Below are 9,011 nucleotides of genomic sequence, written 5' to 3'. Positions count from 1 at the left end.
TTACAAGAGGAAGTTTACCTCAGGTGATCCAAATCCAAAGTACAAGGCTAGACTTGTAGCCAAAGGGTTCAAACAGCAAAATGGAGTCGATTTTGATGAAATCTTCTCACTTGCGGTCAAGATGACAACGCTTAGAACCGTACTTGGTCTTGTAGCGATTGAGGACATGGAACTTGTCCAAATGGATGTGAAGACAACATTTCTTCACGGGGATCTAGATGAGTATGTTTACATGCAGCAACCTGAAGGGTTTTTTCAGGAGAACACATCTCGTGAGGAGCTAGTATGTAAGCTCAAAAAGGCACTTTATGGCTTAAAGTAGGCTTCAAGGTAGTGGTATCATAAATTTGATGCATGTATGAGGTCTCAAGGGTATAAAAGGAGCAAAGAGGATCACTGCTTGTACACAAGGAAGCTAGATGATGGCTCGATGATCATTCTAGTTCTGTATGTGATGACATGCTTATAGCTAGGAAATCCATTGCAGAGATTGCCAGCTTGAAGAAAACACTTAGCAACAATTTTGCAATGAAAGATTCAGGGGATGCTACACACTTTCTAGGAATGTGAATCAAACGAGATCGCAAACGTCGTATTCTTGAGTTACCTCAGGAAATATACATTGGGAAAGTTTTGCAGCGTTTCAATATGCAGGGGGGGAAGCATTGAGTACCCCAATGCAGGCATTCTTGAAACTCGTCAAGGAAGAAATTTGATGCTGAGCGAGCAAAAATGGCTAACACTACAAGAGGTCACTTAAATTCCGGCGCCACATTACTGGCATCATTGGTGGGCGTCGGTATATGTGTGTGTATGTAGTTTTTTAAAATTTTTATTTTCAAAATTTTGACGTATATTTCGGCGCTTATTCCGACGTCAGCGCGCATGGACTTTCCGATGCTTGTTCTGACAGCTGTTCCGACGCCTAAGCCGACTTCTATACCGACGGCACCTGTAAAAACAAAACCGCGGGCTTTCTCTGCGCATTTCTCTTGTTCTTGCGCGTTTTCTCAAGCTCTCTTCTTCCCCATCTCTCACAGATTTGGTGCAAAACAAGCCGTCGGAAGTGCTAATCTTGCTTGTGGGTTAGCACATAACACTAAGGTGAGATTGTTTTCATGTTTACTTGTAGATTTAGGGTTTAGGGTTTAACTTTGTGTTTGTGTGTGCGTTTTTGTAGGTTCCAGGACTATTACAACAACTTTCATTTCTCAAATAGGACGAATGTGAGTGCTCAAACCTTTAAATGCATATTAAATTACTTTGTATATTAATAAAAGAAAATTTCATGCTTTAAACTTTCAATGCTTTAAAAGAAATTATGGTTTGTGATGTAAAATTTCATTTTAAATTATGATTTTTTTTTTGTTTTGGTTTATGAAGAAATTTTGTTTTGAATTATGTCGTTTTTGAAATTATTCAATTGATGGGGTTTATATTTTAAGTTAAGTTTAGGTTATAAGTTAAGTTAGATTAGGTTAGGTTAGGTTATCTTATACGTTAGGTTATGTTAAGTTAAGCTACGTTGTTAGGTTAGGTTATACATTAGGTTAGGTTATGTTAGGTTATCTTATACGTTCGGTTAGATTAAGTTAAACTAAGTTAAGTTAAGTTATATTAAGTTAAGTTAATCTACGTTAGGTTTAGCTACGTTAGGTTAGGTTAGGTTAGGTTAGGTTAAACTACGTTCGACAATACGGCAAGCCATAGAGCTTACCCACAATGCATACTAAAAACAACACAATGACAATCCATTCGTCAATGCGGCAAGCCATAAATCTTACCCACAACACATATGCATTGTGGGCAAGCTCTATATTGGCTTTTCGTATTGCCAACGGCTCGCCATTGTGTTGTTTATATGTCTGTGAGAGGTTTTCAAGTCCTAAAATAGCTAAGCGACCTTGAAAATAACACCATGGCGAGCCATTTGGCAATACGGCAAGCCATAGAGCTTGCCCACAATGCATATGCGTTGTGGGAAAGCTCTATGGCTTGACGTATTCCCAAACGGCTCGCCATTGTGTTTTCTATATGTCTGCAAGCGGTTTTCAAATCCTAAAATAGCTAAGCGGTCCTAAAAACAACACAATGGCAAGCCTTTGGCAATACGACAAGCCATAGACACAATGGCAAGCCTTTGGCAATACGACAAGCCATAGACCGCTTAGCTATTTTAGGATTTGAAAACCGCTTGCAGACATATAGAAAACACAATGGCGAGCCGTTTGGGAATACGTCAAGCCATAGAGCTTTCCCACAATGCATATGCATTGTGGGCAAGCTCTATGGCTTGCCGTATTGCCAACAGTTGGCCATTGTGTTATCTATATGTTTGCAAGAGATTTTCAAGCGCTAAAATTGCCTCGTGTCCCTAAAAAAACACAATGGCAATCCGTTTGGCAATACGGCAAGCCATAAAGCTTTCCCACAAGGCATATGCATTGTGGGCAAGCTCTATGGCTTGCCATATTGACAAAGGCTCGCCATTGTGTTGTCTATATGTCTGCGAGCGGTTTTCAGGCCATAAAATCGCTTTGCAACTCTAAAAACAACACAATGGTGAGCCGTTTGCCAAATTGGCAGGCCATAGAGCTTGCCCACATCGCATATGCATTGTGGGCAAGCTGTATGGCTTGTCATTTTGCTAAACACCTCACCATTTTTTTGTTTTTATGTTAGGTTAGGTTATGTTAGGTTTATGTTATAGGTTAGGTGAGATTATAAGTTAAGTTAGAGCTAGCGACAAATTAATAGTCGAAAAAATACAAACAAACTTCAAAGATGACTCGTGTACTTCTAAAAACACAAACGGACTTCGGTTAGGTTAGGTTATAGGTTAGGTTTAGGTTATAAGTTAGGTTCCATTAAGTTAGGTTACGTATAGGTTTTAGGTTAGGTTAGATTATAGGTTAGGCATAACGATTATAGGTTAGGTTAGAGCTAGCGTCAAATTAATAGTAGAAAAAACACAATCGGACTTCGAAGATGACTCGTGTACTTCTAAAAACGCAAACGGACTTCGGTTAGGTTAGCTTATAGGTTATAAGTTAGGTTACATTAAATTAGGTTAGGTTTATGTTATAGGTTAGGTTAGAGCTAGCGTCGAATTAATAGTAGAAAAAACACAATTGGACTTCAAAAGTGCACACAGACTTCAAGAACTTTAATATATAGTCATTGACCAATAAAGACGAGATTATTACCCTGTGATCCTAATCTCCATGCACCTCTATACCGAGCTGTGGGGGGATCGGGCCTAGCTAGAGAATGTGAGGTTGTTAAAGCTTGTTATGTACTTATTAGTGTGTAGTTATAACAACTAGAGTGTTTTAATTATTTATTGCATCATTGGTAGATAAAGTATGGACGATAGGATGGCGTGTCCTTGTGCGCATTGCAAGCATCAGATCTTTCAAAAAAGAAAAATCTGCGACCAACACATACGCAATCACGGTCTCTTTCCGATAGAGCAAGTACAAGACTTGCGTTATCGATCTCATGGTCTAGAGATTGAAGGTCAAATTCCGCAAGTAGATATGGCCTTTCTTGCCAAGAAAGGTTGAGTTCTAACTGCTAAGGCAATTTTTGGAGTAAGGTCTTTTAGGTGAAACTTAATCTGCTCTAGAATCCTTGTATGATACCCTGGATTTTACTCTCATGCGAGCTGTCATTTTAAAGTGGTGGTGATCCTAAAAGGAGATATATAAACATAAATATAATTAGTCTTGTGGATTGGGTGTGCAATCCTTAAACCGGCAAAGTCAAAGACTATAATAGCTGTGAGCAGGTAACCAAAATATTAGTCTATGAGGGGCCGCCTAACACCAGTCAACCAATCAAGGGATTATAGATTGTGGGTCCAACTTAGAACTAAGATTCAAAACTAGTTCTAAAGCCAGCGTCCTGATTTATCCAAAGAAAATGAAAAAAACTTACGTAGAGGACATGTGTGTAGCTGTTTTTTCTTAAATAATAAGACATAATTGAACTTTAACATTCAAAAGATAACTGGCTTCAGAGAAAGAGTAATGATAAGTACAAAAAAAACTCAGTCTTGAAATTATCATTGTACAATGCTTATAAGAATGAAGCCTCATTCCAGTATAAAGATATCAAAAGTACTTCCCCAGCAATAAGTGTAAGTGTAATCATGTGTAGACAATTGCTTTAAGCCAAAAAAAACTTCCAAGATAAGATAGAATCCTTACCTACATCCATCCAAACAAGACAATAGATACATTATCTTTGGATGTGTTTTACAAGTATCAATGGACTATACTAGTTGTTATCCTTTTCCATCTTACAACTTTTTAAACTTAAAAGCACTGTCCAAAGTACTTATGTATTCCATATTTTATGTAAAAACGTTTTATTATCCCAAAGATTATAGTTCTCAATATCCTTATCATCATAATACCATACATATTATTCTTATCAGAAGGCCACTACCCCTTCTGATCCAGGTGTCTTATCCCCTGTAAACAGCTCATTAGTCTTTTGAGTTTTACTTTGCCAGATTATTCAAGATCCACTTACTCTTGCTTTTTAAGTACATAAAGACATAAAAAGTAACAAAGAACTTTAGATATCTTAAAAATTCCATTAATAGTTTAAGAGTATCAAACTTGTTTTTGTTATTAGGATAGACTTTGAATAGTATATTCTCATTTAGGGTTTATGGAATCCAACCTCTCTAAGCTTGTATGCCAAATGGGAAAAATACACTAATTACACTCCTCTTAGTTTCAAAAAAATTATTGTGCCTTACTGATTAGCAAACCAAGTGGCAACCTCTTAATATAAATGCGGTATTAAGCAAGAATGAAGATCGAACCACGAAGCATAAAGAATAGTCACCCTTCATAAACTATACCCTAACTTGTGAATTCCAAAAGGTGTAATGTAACACCCCATCAAAACAACGTATACAAGCATTGTAGAGCTTTATTGGCAGGCATCAACATGCACCAAAGTTATCGACAGACAGCAGGTTTTCTCATAAACAATGTTAACGCATGTGTTCTCAAACCAAGGAGTAATACATTTTTACCATCATGATTTATTAGCCAAAAAAGACATTCCTGATATGGTACTCCATTTTGGGAGAGCCAGTTTAACATTGCACGACCTGTATCATGTTAGAGGGAATAGCACTATGTAGACAGCTAGTAACATCAAAAAATTCAACAATAGTAAGCAACCGGGGCAGAACCCCCTATCCACCAAATTTTTTACAATGAACAGTATGCATTTGCAGCAGGACATCTCATCACTTTATGAATCTCCAGAATAGTGTTTTAACAAGCTAGGCGGCATCAACAAATACAAAACACCCCAATACCTTAGGTGCTACCTTTTTTAAAAAAAAAACCAGTGAATTGTTTACGGAGAGCTACTCATAACCAAAAAATAGTAGCGGGATCAAATACCATAGCCTAACCATAAGTGTTATACCATACAACCATTAATGCCACACACTGTCAAGCATAGCCACCCACACGGTGGGCCTCACCAGGCTAAGCGACAAGGTACACCAACCTGTAAGCCCGGGTGCTTATATCACCCCTAGGCCAATATGTAAAAAGGAGAGAAAACCAAAATATCAATCCCAGTAAACAGTAATTGACGTGTGTAGATTGTGCTGCAAGCTCCATAATTGGTATAGCAGCTTAAGCACAACAAACCCAGGGCTAGAAACTTTTAGAACTAAGTTCGGAAAAAAACTGACCCCGCTAGTCCCTCCGGAAGATTCAATGTCAATTAACTTGATAAGAAAAATTGGATGGTTGCAATAATCATTTAAGCATAGACTTTTACTAAGGCCTCCAGATATTTACCAATTAAGCAAAAAAATAGGTCAAAATTTAGCAAATTTGATTTTTAAAGCTGGCACGTGCTAGGAGGGGTCATCACTGACTTGCCAGGGATAGGAAAAGCAGCAGGGGGCACTAGGAGAGCTATAGGGTTGCCTTGGGATGCAAGCTACTACCATTTCCAGTCTGTGAGTGCCCAAAAACCTATAAATAGGCCCCCCTTGCTTCACAATTTCACTCAGACTCTACTAAAAAATCACTAGAGAGCAAGAACTCTAGCTGATTATTTACAATAATTAGCCTAATCCCTCTTTAATTAGCAAAATTATTTTAATTTACCTCTATTTTCTTAATTAATCTAATTAATTAAGAAGATTAAACTTCTTTACATGATAAATTACTCTCTTAACTCTCAATATTCTAATGTTACTTAGATTAAGATTAGGGATATTGATCTAATTAATTATTAAACCATATTAGGACTGAAATTAATCTTTTTAGTCTTTAATTAAGGGTAATTATACCAATTAAACATACATTAGTATAAGATAATTACCACATCTAGATTAGACTATTAAGAAGCTAGGAAAATTATGTCATGATTTTTTTATTATTTTTTAAAAAATAATTAATTGGGAAAAAATTATCTATTTTTAATCAAAAACTGATGGAAAACTTACTTAATTCACTCAAATATTCTGAAGTTAATTATCACAACTAGGAAACACTATTAGAAAAACGGAATAGTTACCTCATTAACAGAAAATTAATCTAAGTATTTAATTAAGCTAAAATTAGCTATTTTTAGCCACAAATTAAAGAGGAAATTAGTATATCAAGTTAGATAATTATGTGATATCTTAGGGTCATAAATTTAATTTAGCTATTTTTCTAAGCCAAAAAAAACTAATTCAAGTTGAAATTAAAAGGAGGAAATTAGTAAATAAAGCTAGATAATTATGTGCTATTTATCAGAGCTATTTTACATTGTAAGTAAATTGTGATAATTATCTTGAGGTCAAAAAATTAAATTGGTTATTTTTCTAAGCCAAAATAGACTAATTCTAGCTAAAATTAAATAGGAGAAATCAATAAATAATTTAGATAATTATGTGCTATTTATCAAAGTTAATATACATCATAAATAAGCTATGATAGTTATCTTAATGTCAAAAAGTTAATTTAGCTAATTATTTAAGTCAAAATAGATAAATTTTATTTAAAATTAAAGGGAGAAAATTAGCTTGTCAAATTAGATAGTTATTTCCTATTTACTAGAGTTAGTATATTGTGGTGTGCACACAAATGGGACCAAATTGAGCTTGCCTCTTGCATCCGAGAGCAGCTCCTTATATTGCCAATAGAGACTACATGCCAAGAACTGAGTGTCCTCCCACACTAGGTGGTCGGACACATGATCTACACGACCACACACCACACCTCCCCCCTTAGGGAGAAAAAGATGGACATCTTTTTAGAATTCTAGGCTAGGAATGGACTCGACAGGAAAGGATCAACTCCAACGCCTCATCCGGGGGGAGTGATCATACAACGGCTTAGGGGCTAAGGGACTGTCGCGGCTAAGGGACTAAGCTTGGGGGCTAGACTCGTCATCATGCCGATCATGATCAAGGCATGGAACTCGTACATCACGCTTGTGAAAACATTAGGTCGCTATCCTGATGTAATGGACAAGACGAGGAAGGACTGAGGGCTGCATCATAATAACAAGAATGTGATCTTTTTGCGACATACATCTCTTCCAAAAGGGGTTTGGTGTGTGATGATCCTTTATTCAACAAACACTGGACTGGGAAATGAGCTAAAGTTGGAAAAAAAAAATCACTAAACACATAAAATGAAAAGTGTGAGCACTAATACTATTCTGTAGTAGCTTTGGAATAATCCACTGGCAAAAGGCACCTCTACAACGTTGCTGCAGCAACTCCTCTTTTCCATAAGGAGCTCACGATCTTCTTCTGGTTTGCAAAATGCAAAAACATCTAATTTCTCCACACCCACGTTCCCTTCCCCATCCAAAAGGCTGCAATATTGGGTCGCATCACCATCCAAAAGGCTCATCCTCGAATACCAAAACTCCTTCACGTACATCTTCCGCAACCATACGGAACCTGGTGTCAGGTGAGGAAGCTGAAGACTTTGCAGGAGAGGAGGATGCTTTGATTTTGGGTCTTCCCTCCAAGGGTTGGTCTCCAGCACATCATAGATGTTGTTGTCTATTCTCTGCTCCAAACGCCATCGCATGTCATAGGCCCGAGAAGAAACTTGCTTAAGTAGTGTCGAAATGAATTGCCTGCTCAGCATCAAGCTCGTCGTCGTGCCCATCATGATCGTTAAGGGGCTCAGGAGAAGGTGTCAAAGCCGAGCAGACCCATCTAGAAGTGCCTGTGAATGACTGATGTGCAATCAATAAGCGGTGAGAAAGGAGGGAGCGTGGACGAACAAAAAGTGAGGCTTTGAAGCTGCGTCCACATGCAAGGGAAGGTCGCAAGGTCAGGAAATGTAGTCAACTGGCGATGTGAGCGCCATGGAAGCTCTGTCTGTGTCTGTGTGTGTGTTGCATGTCCTGGGCAGAGATGGCTACCCAGTGTCAAGCAAGAACGCCATGAGCAGGCTCAAGGAATTAGCAAGAAAAGCAAGAAACGCCCCTAACTGCCTAGGGTATGCCCGTCGTCTCCACCAATGTGGTGTGCACACAAATGGGACCAAATTGAGCTTGCCTCTTGCATCCGAGAGCAGCTCCTTATATTGCCAATAGAGACTACATGCCAAGGACTGAGTGTCCTCCCACACTAGGTGGTTGGACACATGATCTACACGACCACACACCACAATATATCAGAAAGTTAATCTAGCTATTTATTTTAGCTTAAATAAACTAATTTTAGTTGGAAATGAAAGGGAAATATTAGATAACTAATTTTGATATTTACAAGGTATCTACCAGAGTTAGGAGATACCATTATCTACTTATGATAAATATATGATAATTAGTTAGCTAATTTAACTAGTTATAATTGAGCAAAAACCCTATTTCTATTTAAAGATTAATTAGGATAAATAGAATCTACTGTCAAAAAGTTCCTAGAAAAATTATTGTAAGTGTAAACCATTGGTTTAAAGTTGAGGGAATGCAATCTTTAAGAGAAAATAAATATAATAAATATTAAGCTT

At 37.4% G+C, this 9,011-nt stretch overlaps 1 pseudogene; it reads right to left on the bottom strand.

The window, feature by feature from the left end:
• Nucleotides 1-7,661: 7,661 nt before the first annotated feature.
• On the bottom strand, nucleotides 7,662-8,366 carry LOC147429628 (uncharacterized; annotated as a pseudogene).
• Between the last annotated feature and the right edge of the window lie 645 nt (nucleotides 8,367-9,011).

Source organism: Adiantum capillus-veneris, chromosome 22 (genome assembly GCF_014529385.1).
Source record: "Adiantum capillus-veneris isolate H3 chromosome 22, ASM1452938v2, whole genome shotgun sequence".
NCBI classification, from domain to species: Eukaryota; Viridiplantae; Streptophyta; class Polypodiopsida; order Polypodiales; family Pteridaceae; genus Adiantum; species Adiantum capillus-veneris.
Note: the sequence above shows the minus strand (reverse complement) of the source record. Positions and strands in the feature narration are given on the sequence as shown.